At 32.0% G+C, this 16,219-nt stretch overlaps 1 long non-coding RNA gene across 1 annotated transcript; it reads left to right on the plus strand.

The window, feature by feature from the left end:
- Nucleotides 1–2,623: 2,623 nt before the first annotated feature.
- LOC148782744 (uncharacterized) lies at nucleotides 2,624–3,794 on the plus strand. The gene is made up of 2 exons (XR_016052182.1): nucleotides 2,624–2,713; nucleotides 3,385–3,794. It is a non-coding gene; the product is annotated as an uncharacterized LOC148782744 (long non-coding RNA).
- The last annotated feature ends 12,425 nt before the right edge of the window (nucleotides 3,795–16,219 follow it).

The following is a 16,219-nucleotide window of genomic DNA, read 5'->3' on the forward strand; positions in this document are numbered from 1 at the left end:
TTTTCCAAGCCAAACTGTCTATGCAAATACCCCCAAGGGAAAAGTTATTTTTTAGATGGAAATGCTTTTTTCGTACACATAAATCATTTTAGCCAAATTTGACATTGACTTTTGGACTTCAGTAGCACATTGTCGGACAACTACCAGATTGAAACTGAGTACTGCCGGACTGCACTTTATATAATGTCGAAGCCTTGAATCCAGTAACTGTTAGACTGCCTTTTACAACTACCGGATCACACTTTACACTGTGTCAAAACCTTGTTGCCTGATCTTACTTTACACAGTGTCGGCGCCTTGCTGCCGGACCGTATTTTACAGAGTGCCGGAGTTCGTATTTTGGTGGGATAGAGGAGGGAGAGGCATGGGTAAGGTAAAAGTAAGGGATGGTAGTTTAGGGATTTTTTTTTTATTTTTTTTAGTTGGGGGTGTTTACATAGAAAGTATATTTTGGAGGAAAAGTGAGAAAAAAAGTTTGATGGGGTAATTTGCACGGAAGTGTAATATTGGGGGCTTTTTTATAATTTTTCTAAATATTAAATAAATGATATTTTTGATATGTTTGGATAAATTTGAGCAATTTATGTATACGTCCGGAAAAACGAAAATATGAAATGCTCATCGCAAATTACAAAGACGGTTGGTCAACGTTGATTAGTTTTTTCAAAATATATGACATCCTCATACCGAATTCTTTTTTTTTTTTAGTTTTTCTTTTGCAGAGCAGTGCCCCAAGTTATAAGCACCGGGCTCAAGCAATCCGAGGTTAGAATCCACAAATCCTTCTCCTTTTTTTTAAAAAAAAGTAGCAGTTTGACCCACCTATGAACATGTAACAGACGGCATTCATCAATTTGTACATTGAGACATCAGCATCGACCTTTTCGATGGGTGGTGATCGAGATAGAGTGCCACCAACCATTGAAGACGTCGCCAGCAGTCCATCGATCTGATGGTGTGGTCACCCAATCAATAATCTGCTGGTTATTTAGCATACTTTGCTTTCTTTAGAGGCAAAATATTTGGGGGGATCCCGCAGGAGTAAATTATATATTTCATTAGTACACCTAACCACCATTTTCGGGTGCTTCTGTATTTGTGTGACCCAAACCTGATAAATCGTCTTTATTCATCTCTAATAACAAGTCCAGGAACCAAAAAGAGAGAAAAAATGATTTGGAGATCACGAAATGATCCACACGAATTCTTGCTCCGATTCCAAACAATCCATTTGCAAACCATCCATTTAATAAATAATTAATTCTGGCAGATTTAAAGCTAAAGAACAATTCTCTTCAAATTTACTGCGAGGTAGATCTCTAAGTAGGTGTGTGGCATGTGGGACTAAGAATACAACTTGGTCCCGCAGAACCACCCCCTACAGCACCGTTGTTTAAAGTGATCCGTCGGGAGACCATAGCTGTACAAGGTTCCTATTGATCGTTATTTTTTTTCAAAAGAAGAAGCGGTCCCAGGATGGGACCTCAGGCCCTAAAATTGAGCTCCGCGTAGATCAGGGGGCAGGTGTCCTTCGGACCGTTATTTTTTCTAGAAAAACGACAAAGATCGGTACGAGGATTCTAACTTTGGATGGCTTAGCATTGGGCCTAAAACTTGGGGCACTTACCTACTAAAAAAAAAACTAAAAAAATAAAAAAATTCAAACTCGGTCCAAGGATTCTAACCTCGGACACCTAAAACTTGGGGCACTGCCCTTCTAAAATAAAAAATAAAAAAGTAATAATTCAAACTCGGTCTGAAGATGCCTTTGTTGGACCTAGCGTAATTTTGGAAAAGAGAATATCATCGATCGATCGACATTTTTTGTAATTTCCAGCTATAAGAGGAGCATTTCATATTTTCCCTATTTTTTTAAGGTCCATGCATAAATTGCTCGATAAATTTTGTTAATATATGATAAAAAATGTATACAATGAGACGATCTGAAGCTATAATCATTATTGACCATTACATATGAAATTAAGTGGTCTTCATTATTGACCGTTACATATGAAATTAAGTGGTAGATGACGTATCATTAATTGGGCATAAAGTCTAAAATAAAACTTCTTAAATATTATGTTATATTTCAATAACCATTCTAATGATAGAACTAGATCGAAGACGATATTTATTAGATTTCTCATCCAAAGACTAAAAATAATGGTGACATCCTTACCAAAAATAACCAGTCCGATAGCATACAAACCTTTATAATATCCATCCATGCTCACTTTTTATGTCTTGTCATTATAAAATTACTGGTCTATGGGTGCATTGCCTGTTTCTTGCAAAACTAGAGATATAATGAGGTCGTCTCCTTTTTAAAGAGGGAGGCTGTATTGCTCAGTCCAAATCATCGTGCCAATCTTAGTAAAAGAAATGAAAAGTGATTTGGTGGTTGATGGATACAATACCCTTTATATTAAAAGTATATATATATATACCTCTCTCCTTTGGATAATGTCATTTACCTAACCACTCCGAATTTTTAAACCAGGTTCTTGGTTATTTGGGCTCCTAAAACTTCCCCGTTGAATGCTATTCATAAAGTCATAACGTTTGACTCACTAAATGAAATTCCTTATCTCTATAAATCCCTTAGCAAATAACTGCGATATTCGCATTCTTCCTCATCCTCTTCCTCCTTCCATTTGCCTAAAGCACAGAGCTATCTTGTTGAAGCCTTCTTTCACATGGGCTCGAAGATTACGTGAGTCATGTTCAATTTTGCAATTTCGAATTTAGGACCAACTTTTTTTTTTTGGGGGGGTAGTTCATTGCTTGTTTTACATGTTAACTAAACAAAGATAAAAAACAATATGATTTTTTTTCTTTTTAATCTTTCTGTGCTTGATCAAATTCCTTTTTTTAAATTTCTGTGTCACCCATTCCTTGTTAAAGATATAAATTAGCCAAATTGCACTCCAGTTTTGAGACGATTTGATGAAAAATGACGGTCTAAAAGTCGGAATCTGGTAAGAACAAGAAATTGTCTCTGTTGTCTGCCAAAATTAGCCAGGTTTTGATGTTTATCAGGGAAATCAACAGAAACATTTCTTTTCTTTGGTAATTGAAAACTTTCTTTTTGGTTTTCCAATTTGAAAATAGTCCTATGTATCTTACATTTGATACTTAACTTCTACTTGTTGAATATTGTATTTTAATCTTGTTCTTTGTCCTCTATATCCAACTAAGCTCAAATTCCATACTCGCCATACCAAAATAAATAATTAAGTTAAATAAAAACGATCAAAATACCACCATAAATTGCAAAATTTTAGTATTGTTCTTAGTGAATTTTCCAAGTTATAATATCTTTTTCTGCATATAAAGTAATGAATTACTGAATTGAGCTCTTTCTCTTAATTTTGCCTTTCTTAGAGCTACGATGGGTCTGAGCTCGAGTGGGCCTGCGATACCTCAGCCAAACCCTGGCAATCCCCCTCAGATCAATAGCATCAATGGAGTTATGGAAGTCTCGGTTGCGAAACAATCAAAGAGTAGGAGTGATAATCTTGTTCAGATCAACTGCTTAAACTTGGTAGATAATGGAACCAACAGTGAGACTTGTACCTCTGTTAAAGTTGATTGAATGGAGAAGGCTAAAGAGAGAAACATGGCCAAGGAAACAAGGGTTTGTTTGTACCGAAATCATATTTTGTTGATTGTCTGCCATTTGCTTATTAATTCTATATGGAGTTTGATAAAATGGAAAATAAATTTAGGCACAAAAAGGAGTTAAGATGTAATTATTTGGAAAATAATGGGATCAGGTTGCTGGGTTATTAGTTTCTTTGGTTAGTTAAGATATATCTAAATATCTCTCGAAAAAATGATAATATTGATGATATTCATTACATAATTCTTCAATTAGGGATCGAAATTTGTATATTGGATAGTTTTTTTGTTATAACCTATATTCATAAAATAAATTCTCCGGATAAAAAATCATTGATTCAATTAATTGATAGCCCTCTCTCTAAGTGATAATAAAATGGATGGCTTAGATCAATAGTTCAACTAATCAATGACTCTCTCTCCAATGGTGGTTAAAAACCTCTATTCAGATTAATCTTGAATAATTCACCATAATTTACAAATAACTCACAGAAAATAGAGGATACTAACAACTAAAATCGAAATAAATTCATCGATTCAATGGCATCACGTACCCAATGAACGAACAATCAAAGCTTATATTGACTCATCCACAATAACAACTGGGGAAGCAAGAGATAGGGGTCGCAATCAGGTGGGGTCGGCCCCAACCCAGACGGGCCAGTAGGGTCCGGTTCCGGATTGGACCCCATCCCAACCTAATTGGGTATAACATATAGAAAAAAACATATGCTCTACATATATGAAATAATTGTTTTTAATTTCTAGACCCAGTCCCGGGTGGGTCGGGGTCCATGAGGAACCTAGTTGGGTTGTATCCAGGTCCAGGTCGACCCTGTCCCGGTTGGATCCGGGTCTATGAGGAACCTAGTCGGGTTATCGGAGCCTGGTCAACCCAGATCGAGTCGGGGTCCAAGAGGAATCTAGTCGGGTTGTGTCCGGGTCGAGGAGGACCCAAACCCGACCCAACCTGTTGCCACCCCTAACAAGATATTAGAAAAGAAAATATGAATCCATCCCTAATTGTCTTACCTGCAACAGCAAAATGGTGAATTAAGAGGCAAGAAAAGAAACTGATTTTCTAATTTCAATCCCCCAATCCAACCATGTGCAAAAACAAATGGAGAAACATGAGACGAGAAAAGAAAATAAAAACTCTAATTCACTTATCCCCAATGTATAATCGTAAGAAGAACGACACATCATCCCCCAATAAACAATTACAATTCATGCACCTCTCAATGTTTAGGGTTTAGGGTGTATGAATTGTAATTGTTTAACGGCCCAATGTCTTCAAACTCAAGGTTTTCATGCACCTCTCAATGTTTTCAAACTCAGCTCGCCTCGGACTCGGATTTGGCGAAAGCCGAGTAACTCGCAGGACTTGGCTAACATGTCAAAAATAAATAAATAAATAAATAAAAATTCAATAAAAATATAAAAATAGTTAAAAATTAGAAAAATTAAAATAATTGATAGATATCATTGAAATTCTATAAAAGTCCAAAATACACTAACATGTCAAAAAAAATCTTAAAAATTCAACAAAAATATAAAAATAATTAAAAAATAGAAAAATTAAATAAATAATAGATATCATTGAAATTCTATAAAAGTCCAATATATATATATATATAAGATGAATTATTGAAAATCTTGATTTAGAACGAGGCATATTTCAAAAAAAATAAAAAAAAATAATAAAAATTGGAGAATACAATAATATAAGCTTCCCACATCATCATAAAAGCCATATAAATTATAGAGAAAATTACATAGATATCTTTTATTTTTAACAATTTTACAGTATTACCTAAATTTTCCACTTATTACATTCAAATTTTCATATACTCATTCTTAGGAGTTCTTTTTTCTTTTTTCTTTTTTTTTTTGAAATTTTCCTTATTTTGGATCTCCAGGATCCAAAATAGAAAAACCACTTTCAGACCTTCAATATTCAAAATTGTGGATTTTTGGATCTTGAAGGGTAGTTGGGCCCTTCTTTTATTTATTTTTCCTCACAAAAAATTTCAGATTTTCAATTCTGAATTTAACAAAAGTATAGGATCCTCAATAGAAAAATGTAATTTTTAAATTCTGAAAATCTAAAACTTAATTTAAAAGTAAATTTTGGAATTCTAAAAATGCTCAGGTATGCTAAAATGCTATTTTAGATTTTGAAATTTTGAAATCAATGAATTAAATTTTGGATTTTCAAATTCAGAAATCATGGGGACAATAAATATGAAATTTTTAGATTTTGAAGGTCCAACAATTGTATTTTTTATATTCTTCATTTTTTGAATTCTGAAAATCTAAAAATTAATATTTTCTGATTTTCAAAATATGAAAATTGATTTCTCAAACAAATTTTGGATTTTTTGAATCCAAAAACATTGGTGGGCTCTAAAATGACATTTTTCGGATGTTAAACATTCAAAAGTTTTAAAACCGATTTTGAAAATCAATGTCTATCTGTTGGCACACAAGTGAATTTCGGATCTTGAAAATATGAAAAGGGAATTTAGTTATTTTCTAAGAATACCGACCAAATGTTGTAATAACAGGTATAAAAATGGGTAGAGCGATATGGAAAAGTTGTGGGCAATGTTTAAATATCAGTAAAAATAAATGATATATTAGTAATTTTCTTTAAATCATATAAAAAAAATATAAACAACATATGGAGATTTTAACAAAAAAAATATATTTTTTATAATTTTTAGGGCCAAAACTATCCCCTATCTCTGGGGCATAATACTAACTTGGGGGTTTTTTTTTTTTTTTTTTTTGAAGTTTCAATATCCATCTAATTATAACCAAATGATTATTTTCGAAGAAAAAAATTTAGATTTTGAGTTCATAAACATCTTTTATTACCGTCAAAAAATTGGACAGTTATGGTGTAATGTTACGATGATGTTTTTTTAGGTACATGGCGAGTGAGAGTTAAATTTTTTCTTCTTTGAGGATATTTGTGGGACTTTAGAGATCACATCCCCAAAGTTTGAGATAAAAAATATATCCTTAGAATAAGTCTTGCACAAGGGAGTAAATGGATAATATGTTGCCGCGGTAATAAGAAATCATTTAGGGTGATCACATATGTAAAATATTATAAATCATAAATACAAGAATTCAAGGCACATAACATAACTCAACTAATGAGAGAGAGTGTAAACAAGAAGAAGGGAAATGAGAGAGAACAAAAATTTAGGAGGCTTCCAGCGAGCACATCAACACGGTGAATGAAACCGGTTAGGGCCTAGTCCAAACTTAAAATTAAGTAATAATAATAATAGTAAAGTATATGTATATATATATATATATATATATATATATATATATATATATATATATATAACTTAAGATGGTGATGAGGGTAGGCGAAATCACTATTCATTTTCGCCTATAGACATTGGGAAGACTTCTCCATATATATATATATATATATATATATAATATTATAAGATATATATTATATTATATTACATATAGTATATAATATATATTATAATATAATATATTATATCACTATTATAATATTATATAATATTATAACATAATATATTATATCACTATTATAATATTATATAATATTATAATATATAATATATATTAAAATTATTATATATAAATATAATTATATAACATGTTATATAATTATATATATAATTGTATTATATATATTATAGTATTATAATATTATAATATTATGTATATTATAATACATATAATGTATTACAATATAATGTTATAATATATAATATAATATATTACAATATAATATATAATATATATTATAATATATAATATGTATTATAATATATATTATATCATATAATATATAATATGCATGATATACATTATAATATACATATATATTTACATTATAATGTACATTATATAATATACATATATAATATACATTATATGTATATGTACATGTGATGTACATATAACATTACTATAATGATGTATTATAATAATATACATTATAGTATGTATAGACATATCTTATAATGTATTATAATACATTATATTATATACAATACTATAATGTATAATATATAATACTATAATACTATAATATACATATTATACACATATATGTATATATTGCATATGTATACATATCTGGGTATAGTATAATACATACATATAGTATAGTATATACTATATGATACACATAGTATATATGTATATACTATAATCTTATATATACATATATTATACATATAATGTATATGTATCATAATATACATATTATAATATACATATATATGTATAGTATAATCATATATACATGTATATGTATTATATATATATATATATATATATATATATATATATATATATATATATATATATATATATATATATATATAATCATATAACATACATTATGTATATTATATGTGTAATACACATAATACATATACATATATATGTATATGATATCATATGATTATAATATACATGTATAATATGTATACATATACATGATTATATGTAACAGCCATGTAACAATCTTATATAATGGGTTGTAATAGTCATCTAAGAGTCTTGTATAATGGACTGTAACAACAATGTAATAGTCTTGCATAATGGACTGTAATAGCCATGTAACAGTCTTGCATAATGGTTGTAAGAGTATTGCATGATAGGTTGTAACAACAATGTAACAATCTTACATATTGGTTTGTAATAGCCATATAACAATCTGCATAATGGGCTATAACTCCCATAGCGATCTGTGTATATGTAGGGAACAATGCCCCATGATTCGAATAGTGCAAAAAGGCATTTATACTTTCTTTATCTTGTGCTTGAGTTTACTTGCTCTCTTTTTCTCTCTCAATCTTAACACTCTCCTTTATAGCTAATCAATTGAAAGACTATGGTTAAAGATGACCAGCTGGGAGAAGGCTTATAACTTGGTTGGTATGGGGGCTGATCCAAGCTTTAGTTAGGTGGGTATATGGATTAATACTAGAGAGAGCTTGGCCAAAAGAAGAAAAAGTCGACCTACCAGACTGGATTTTGGTCCAAATGTTCTTATTGTTCCCTCGGGTGCCTTGCTTATTTCTACTCTCTCGGTCAGAAGAATATTTTGGAGGACTTTTTTTAATTTGAAACTTCGGAGACCGCTTAAGAATCACTAGATGATTATTCTCAAAAGAAATAATTTATAATTTGAGTTATCCAACACTTGGATCTCACTATGTAAAAATTGGATAGTCTCTATTCAATCTCAGGACATTATTTTTTTTAAATGCATAGAGGGTACAATTAGAAAAAAAAATTATTGTGGTTCATCTATGTGTTGAATAGATTACGACCTAAAATTTGAGCTCCTAATATTAATTGTAGGTGGGGTTTTACCTCAGGGAGTAAATTGACAATGTACTCCCTCGGGAGTATATAATATTTTGGCATAAATGAATGGTAAGAAAAACCGGATAGTAGATCAATAAGGAAACAAAAAACAGTGAAGAGAGAGAGAGAGAGTCATTAAACCACTGAAAGGGCTTTGTGATTGAAAGGTGAGTATTAGAAGAACAAAACCCATTAAAGAAAAAGGAAAATGAATGTTAGTGCGTAGCTATCTTTTTCTGTGCTATCAAGCACAACTTAGGGCATGTTTTATAATTAGAAGTTCACTCCAAAAGCTGAAAGTTTCAATTTACTTTTCCATTTCCTTGTTTGTTGTCAAAAAGTTTTGTAGGGAACTGGTTTTAGGAAGTTATGGTTTCTCAAAAAAATGAGAACATCCAGCTTCAAGCTCCCCATGGAAGTTAATTTCTCCTGTTTTTCAGAAAGTATGTCTCTCGTTTATTTGTTGCTTCACATGACTTTTTTCCACTCTCTTTAACTCCTATTTCTCTCTAACCGTGTCTTTTTTCTCTCTAAATCTTCTAACCATTCCTAACTCTTTCTCTATAATCGTGCCCATTCTCTCTTTAACTAGTTTCTCTCTATAAAAGTGCCCCTTTTCTCTTTAACTCCTCCCTACGAACCATATCATTTATCTTTCTCTCTCTATCCATGCCCTCTCTTTGTAGTTATACTCTCTCTAAATTATTTTTCTCTCCAACCATGCATCTTCTCTATAACTCTCTCTAACTCCTTTATTTATTTAATTGTGTCCTTTTTGTCTCTACCAACTATTTAACAGTGCCCTTTCACTTTGTATGTCCTTTCTCTCTAAGTTCTCTCTCTTTAATTATGCACTTTCCTCTCCAACTCCATTATCACTAAATGCATTGTTTCTCTAATCCCTTTTTCTCGCTTTAAGTGTGCATTTTTCTCTGATCCGTTTTTCTCTATTAACTTATTTCTCTCTCGAACTACATCCTTTCTCTCTCCAAGCCTCTATCTCTAATTGTGTCATCTATGTGTGTGTGTGTGTGAAGCATAGTTAGCAAGTTGGGAACTTTCAATAAATAGCTTACCTTAAAATCGGGAAAAAATCGTTTGCATTTTAAAAAGTCGGATGAAAAAATCGGATAAAAAATACGGATTGGCAAAAATACTTCATGTAAAGATATCGTCAATATATCGAACTAGGCTAAAAAAATCGGAGTCAAAAAATCGGATAAGTTAAAATGTTAGAAATTTTGAAATTCTAAAAAATAAAATGTTAGAAATTTTGAAAAATTGAAACTCTCTCTCTCTCTCTCTTTCTGGTTTTTTGGAGTTGATTTGAGTCATTACTGGGTTCATATGAAAAGTTAGCTAAAACTCTAGTTTTGCTCCATTTCTCCATAAGACGTCAATGTTATGCTATTTTGAGCCAATTTAACCCTAAAAATCAATTTTTTCGTCATTAGCAACTCTCTCTCTCTCTCTAAAACATGTTTTATGCATTTGTAAATGCCCCATTTGTTCATTGATGAATCTCCTTTCTCTCTTTCTCTCTCCTACATGTGCTACAAAAATTTAAACAGAGGCAAAACCAAATTCAGTGTGGTTCCAACACTTCTATTCATTGCTTATAGTTTTCATTGAGTAGATATTCTCTCTCTCTCACTCAATTCACACAATGACGGCTGTTGAGGATGAGGCAATGGAAGCATTGAAATCATGCTATACAAAGGTTTTTGTAGGGCAACAGAAACACTCAAAAACAAATTTTGAAAGGGTAGAAGAACTCGCTTGCTTGTAAATAGGAACAAGGCTCCAATTTCTCATGCATCTCAAATGATGTAGCCTAGTTATCAAATGGCTTCCACAAGAACATCTGTTCACAGAAATCTGGTTTTTGCATCTATATGATTTTATTTACTCTGCATTTTGCATCTATATGATTTTCTTTACTCTGCATCTATATGATTTTCTTTACACAATAATTTTCTTTACACAATGATTTGCATGTAAACAATATTTTCTTTGCACAATAACTACTGAAATATGCATCATGTTGAAGTTAAAAAGATAAAGAGAAAAAAAACCATACCTTCAATCCTAAAATGTGGCTGTAATGAATAAGAAGAACATAACATAAACCTGAAGATAATAAACCCTAAATCCTAACAATACGTAAATCTATTGGAGATAAAAAGTTCTATTTTCGGATTTTTTTGTGTGGAAATAATATGTTTTTTTAGAAATTACACAGATTAGGAAAAAAATTGTTTCTCTTTCTAAAAAAAAATTACAAAAAAAAAAGGTTTTTTTGGTCCCTTTTTTTCGTTCCTCATAAAAAACGCGTTTTTAATGGTATTACGAAAAAAACACATTTTTTTTGACGAACTTTTCAAAGAAAAAAAATGGCGTTTAAAACATTTTCCAAAAATTCACCGATTTTTTGAAAAATTCGGTGATTAGTCGCCAAATTGCTAACTATGGTGTGAAGTTGTGAAGTCTAATCTTTGTGAAGCTTCTTAGATAATTATGAAACATGATCTTTATATTTGAGAACATCCAGACATGTTATCAAGTAAGTATTTTATAACTTTCAGATCATTATATCGACTTGATGAGAGATATGTAAAATGGAGTGCTAACTAGTGTATGAATAACTAGTTGAGAGACAAGTGAGTTTTCAATGACAATATGTCTATTTCATGGGTCAGCATTAAGGCCGTACCTATTTGCCTTAGTTATGGAAGACTTAACTAGGCACCTACAGGATGAGATATTGTGATGCATGCTGTTCGCAGATGATATAGTTTTGATTGATGAGACCCAAAATTGCATCAACATAAAGTTAGAACTTTGGAGGGATGCTCTAGAATCCAAAGGTTTTTAAATTAGTTGGACTAAGACAAAGTATATGGAGTGTAAGTTTAGTAATAATAAGTGTAAAGACGAGGAAATAGTTAAGATTGACGGTCAGGAAGTATAAAAAATGCTGCACTTTCGATATCTTAGGTCGATAATCCAAGAAATTGGAGAGATCGAGGAAGATGTCACTTATAGAATTAGAGCTAGGTGAATGAAGTGAGATATGCAAATGGAGTTTTATGTGATCGTCGCATATCAATGAGGCTGAATGACAAGTTCTATAAGACAATAGTGATACCAGTTTTGCTCTATGGGGTGGAATGTTGGGCGGACAAAAACAGTATATCCACAAAATGAATATAGCAGAGATGGGGATGTTGAGATGGATGACTGACAATACAATAAGGGATAAAATATTGAATGAATCTATTCGAGAAAATTTTGGTGCGGCACCAATAGGCGATAAAATGAGATAAAGTAGACTTAGGTGGGCTAGCCATGTATGGCGCCGACTAAGTACAACACTTATTAGGTTGTATGAGTTAGTTCAAGTGGAATGACTAAAATGGGCAAAGGGTACGCCCAAAAAGACATGGTTAGAAGTAGTTCTAAAACATATAGGGACTTACTCGCTCACTGAGGATATAGTTTTTAATAAAGCAAAATGGAGAACCATGATTCACAACCCCAATTAATTTGAAAAAAGCTAAAATAATGATGATGATGATGATGATGATTTCAGAACTTTCAGATATCAACATTTATAGCTCTGGGGACATAGAACCTCTAGGTTCTAAGGAACTCTTAGCTTCTAGTTACCAAATATACCTTTAGATAAAATGGAATTAGAGAAAGAAAGGCGGTGATTAGAGAGAGGACTTAGAGAGACAACACAACTAAAGAAAGAAATGAGTAAAAAAGAGAAAATGCACTATTGAAGCGAGGAGTTAGAGATAGAAGAGCATGGATAGAGAGAGAAAAGAGTGAGAAATGGTAAGAGAGAGGGAGATAATACATAGTTAGAGAGTGAAGGAGCATTAATAGAGAGTTAGAGAGAGAAATGGCATGGTTAGGAGGAGTTAGAAAATATATTAGAGAGATAAATGACAGATAGAGAGAGGAGTTAATGAAGATATTAGAGAGAAAAATGACAATTAGAGAGAGGATTTGGAGAGAGAGAGGGAGTGGTAAAAGAGAGGATTCAAAAAGATAAAGGGCATAGTTACAAAGATAATTAGAAAGTTAACGATAGAGAGAGTGGGGGAAGGACATATGTAGGGTGGAAAAAGGGTTGGATTTACCCATGGACCCTACCGGTCCAAGTTATTTTAAAGAAAAATAGCACACAAATTCCTAAGTCCGTCTATTTTGGGTTGGCTAAGTCTAAATGTTAATGAACACAAAATCAAAATTTCCTGAAGTGTTATTAATAGGTCAAATTTAAAGTGATGAGCATATATTACATTGTTCAGTTGGGCAAAATACACATTTCATATGATTTTTTTATTTTCTTGATCTGAAATTTTGGGATCCATTTTAGAATCACTAAATGAGTAATTCAAAAAGAGAAAGTTTGAGTTCTTATAAACGTAGCTTTGACTTTTCAAGAAATACAATCGGTGTTAAATCTTGGGATGTGATGATTTGTAGAATTCTAATTCTAACTATTTTTTTGGAGAATGCTAGATTGACGTGGGCACTTTTGTTAAAGAGAGTGTATATTGTCTACGGGGTTACTGCAAAAAGTGTATATATAATGAATATGTATAGAAAGGGTATATACAATATCTTGTATTTGTTGGTAAGTGTTCATATAGTATGGTTTTTCATGATTTATTTACATTCCTACCATTCCTTGGATGCATATACAAAGAGGTTGTATATTTCATAAATAATGATCAATATACAAAGAATTCTCTTTAGAGAAGCTTAAGACACTATCATGGTATCAGAGGTGTAGATCATTACCGCCTTGTTTCTATACGCCCGAGTTTGCAATTGCTTGATCATGTTTGTTCTTGTCTATTAGTTGTTCCCCGATCAACTATCTTGTAGTTGCTGTATTGATCTCCAATTTTACTGATCTGAGCTCTGATGGGCCCTACGCAAAACCACCTCTAGGCTTGGGGTCGTTTCGTTATTATTCTAGGCTAATAGTTGATGATCTAAAGCAATATTGAATAGGGAAAAAGGTAGGTTTACAAACAAGTAGGTTGCCCATATGTGGGCTTTATTTACATGTATTTTCTGTTGGTACGTGTGGGTGGCCATGAGGCCTCATATATGTCATATTTCTCTCTCTTAATCTAATTAATATTTATCTTAATTAATACAATATAGTGCTTATCTCTAAAGTTTTTTAGAGAGAGAATATGTTTTTATTCAACGAGTATTAGATAATTACCCATCTCTTAGGAAAAGATGGCGACCTTCTTAAAAATTTCAAAAAGAAAGCCAAATGTTGGAAAACGGACCTTCTCCCATCCATCTTTAAGTAGGATTTTATAGTTATAGAGAGGCACACAGAGAAAAATACATAGTTCTCAATAGTTATGGAAAGTCATGCTCTCTAGAATTTATAGTCTAATGACATTGGTCCGAGCCCATATCCACAAAGTATTTATTGTTAGAAGTAGCAAGCTGTCGATCATTCAACCAATCTCTTGAGAGAGAAACAGTGTGGCACATCTCATCAGCAATGATTGAAAAGAAAGGCTTCGATATGTCCAACATTCAATGGTGTTATTGCAGAAAATTTGGACACATAAAATTCAATTGCCATGCAAAACAAAAAAAAGAAGTCTTTTGTTTAGAAGCCCACTTTGTTGTTTTTTTTTAGGGTGAGTTAGAGGGAAGAGGTCCCCTACCTTTGGTAGGAATTGAGCCTATGATGTAGAGTTGCAAATCGTCAAACATTAACCAATTAAACTCGGGCTCTTTTCCCATAAGCCCACTTCAGCTAGCTTTGTGCAACTCATCTCATTATTGAAAATGTTTAGGATGTTATCAGACAAGTTATCTTTGGTGTTGGTAATATTTTTGTTGCAACTTTTGCTGTATCAGGAACAACATGAACATATCGCTTCATTGATTCTGGAGCTTTCTACCGCATGACATTTGATTGTAATATCTTAAGTTCTTCTATTTTTCTCTTACCACGCATTTTATAACGTATATGTTCACAATTAAAATTTTTAAGAAAATAACCTTATATGTTATTATTATTTTTTTAAAAAATACCTAAATATATGTTTTTTATTGTATTTTTATTATGAAAAATGGAATTATATAAATAAACCATTTACTTTTAATACAAAGAGGTCACAATCACTATTGTTCGTTAGATTTTTAAATCGAGTAGATGTAAATATGTAATTTACTAGACTCAAAGTTCATGAAGAAAAATCCTTGAACCTTGTATCACACCTCATCCAATTTGATATCTAAAGTTTAGGAGTGATTCTAATATGCAATCCCATGAAAAATACATCCAAATACTTCCCTTTCCCATAGCCAAAATGCTGCCTTTTCCCAGCCAAGACGAGGAGACTCTAAAGCAAATATGATAGCATTGCCTAGGAGTGTCTTAAAGCTCACATATTGGAAATATAATGCACCCTTAAACTACCTTAAAATGCTGCCTAAGATGAGATTGGGCTACCTGGCTTCTGTACATGCTCAATCTTCACCTTGATAACCTAATCTTTCCGATGACTTCCTAGGGCTGGCAATTGTCCGGGAAGCCCGATCTGCCCTAGTTGGCTTGGCACTAAAAAAGTAGGGCTGCTTCTTTTTCTATCCATATTTTTCTTTGGAAAAAGTTTATATGATTTTGCAACGTTAAAATAGAGAATTACAGATGCATCTCAAAAATCCATCGGAAAGAGTTGTTTAAATGTTGAAAAAACCTCTAATTTTAACCATCTTGACATCGAGAAGTATGAATATGATTTTTTTTTATATGTTTTTAGATCTGCTTGATTTTAACCATTTTTAGAGTTTGAAATTTTATAATTAGATATAAAAATAGATTTTGATATAATCTTAGTTATTAAAATAGATTTTGAGATAATCCGAAGAATTTTTTCACTAAAATTATATGATAAAATTTGGTGGTACATCTTAATTAGATTGTTTAAAGTGCAACCTTACAAAAATCACACTTTTTTTCTTTTACGTTATTTTCATGTTTTTTTGGAACGTCCTTGCTCAGCCTACATACCCGGCTTGGGTCGGCCCTACAGGGACAAGGGCTGGCCTAGCCCCTTACCACTCTCACCGATGAGAGTTTTGTCGAGGGAGCAAAGTGTACAGATTGCTCTCGAGCGCACGCTATACGCCACTTTTTCAATCTGACACCCGCGCGCAC

The sequence above is a fragment of the Amborella trichopoda genome, chromosome 3 (genome assembly GCF_054954075.1).
Source record: "Amborella trichopoda isolate Santa Cruz 75 chromosome 3, AtrichopodaSantaCruz75HAP2 v2.0, whole genome shotgun sequence".
Taxonomy (NCBI): Eukaryota; Viridiplantae; Streptophyta; class Magnoliopsida; order Amborellales; family Amborellaceae; genus Amborella; species Amborella trichopoda.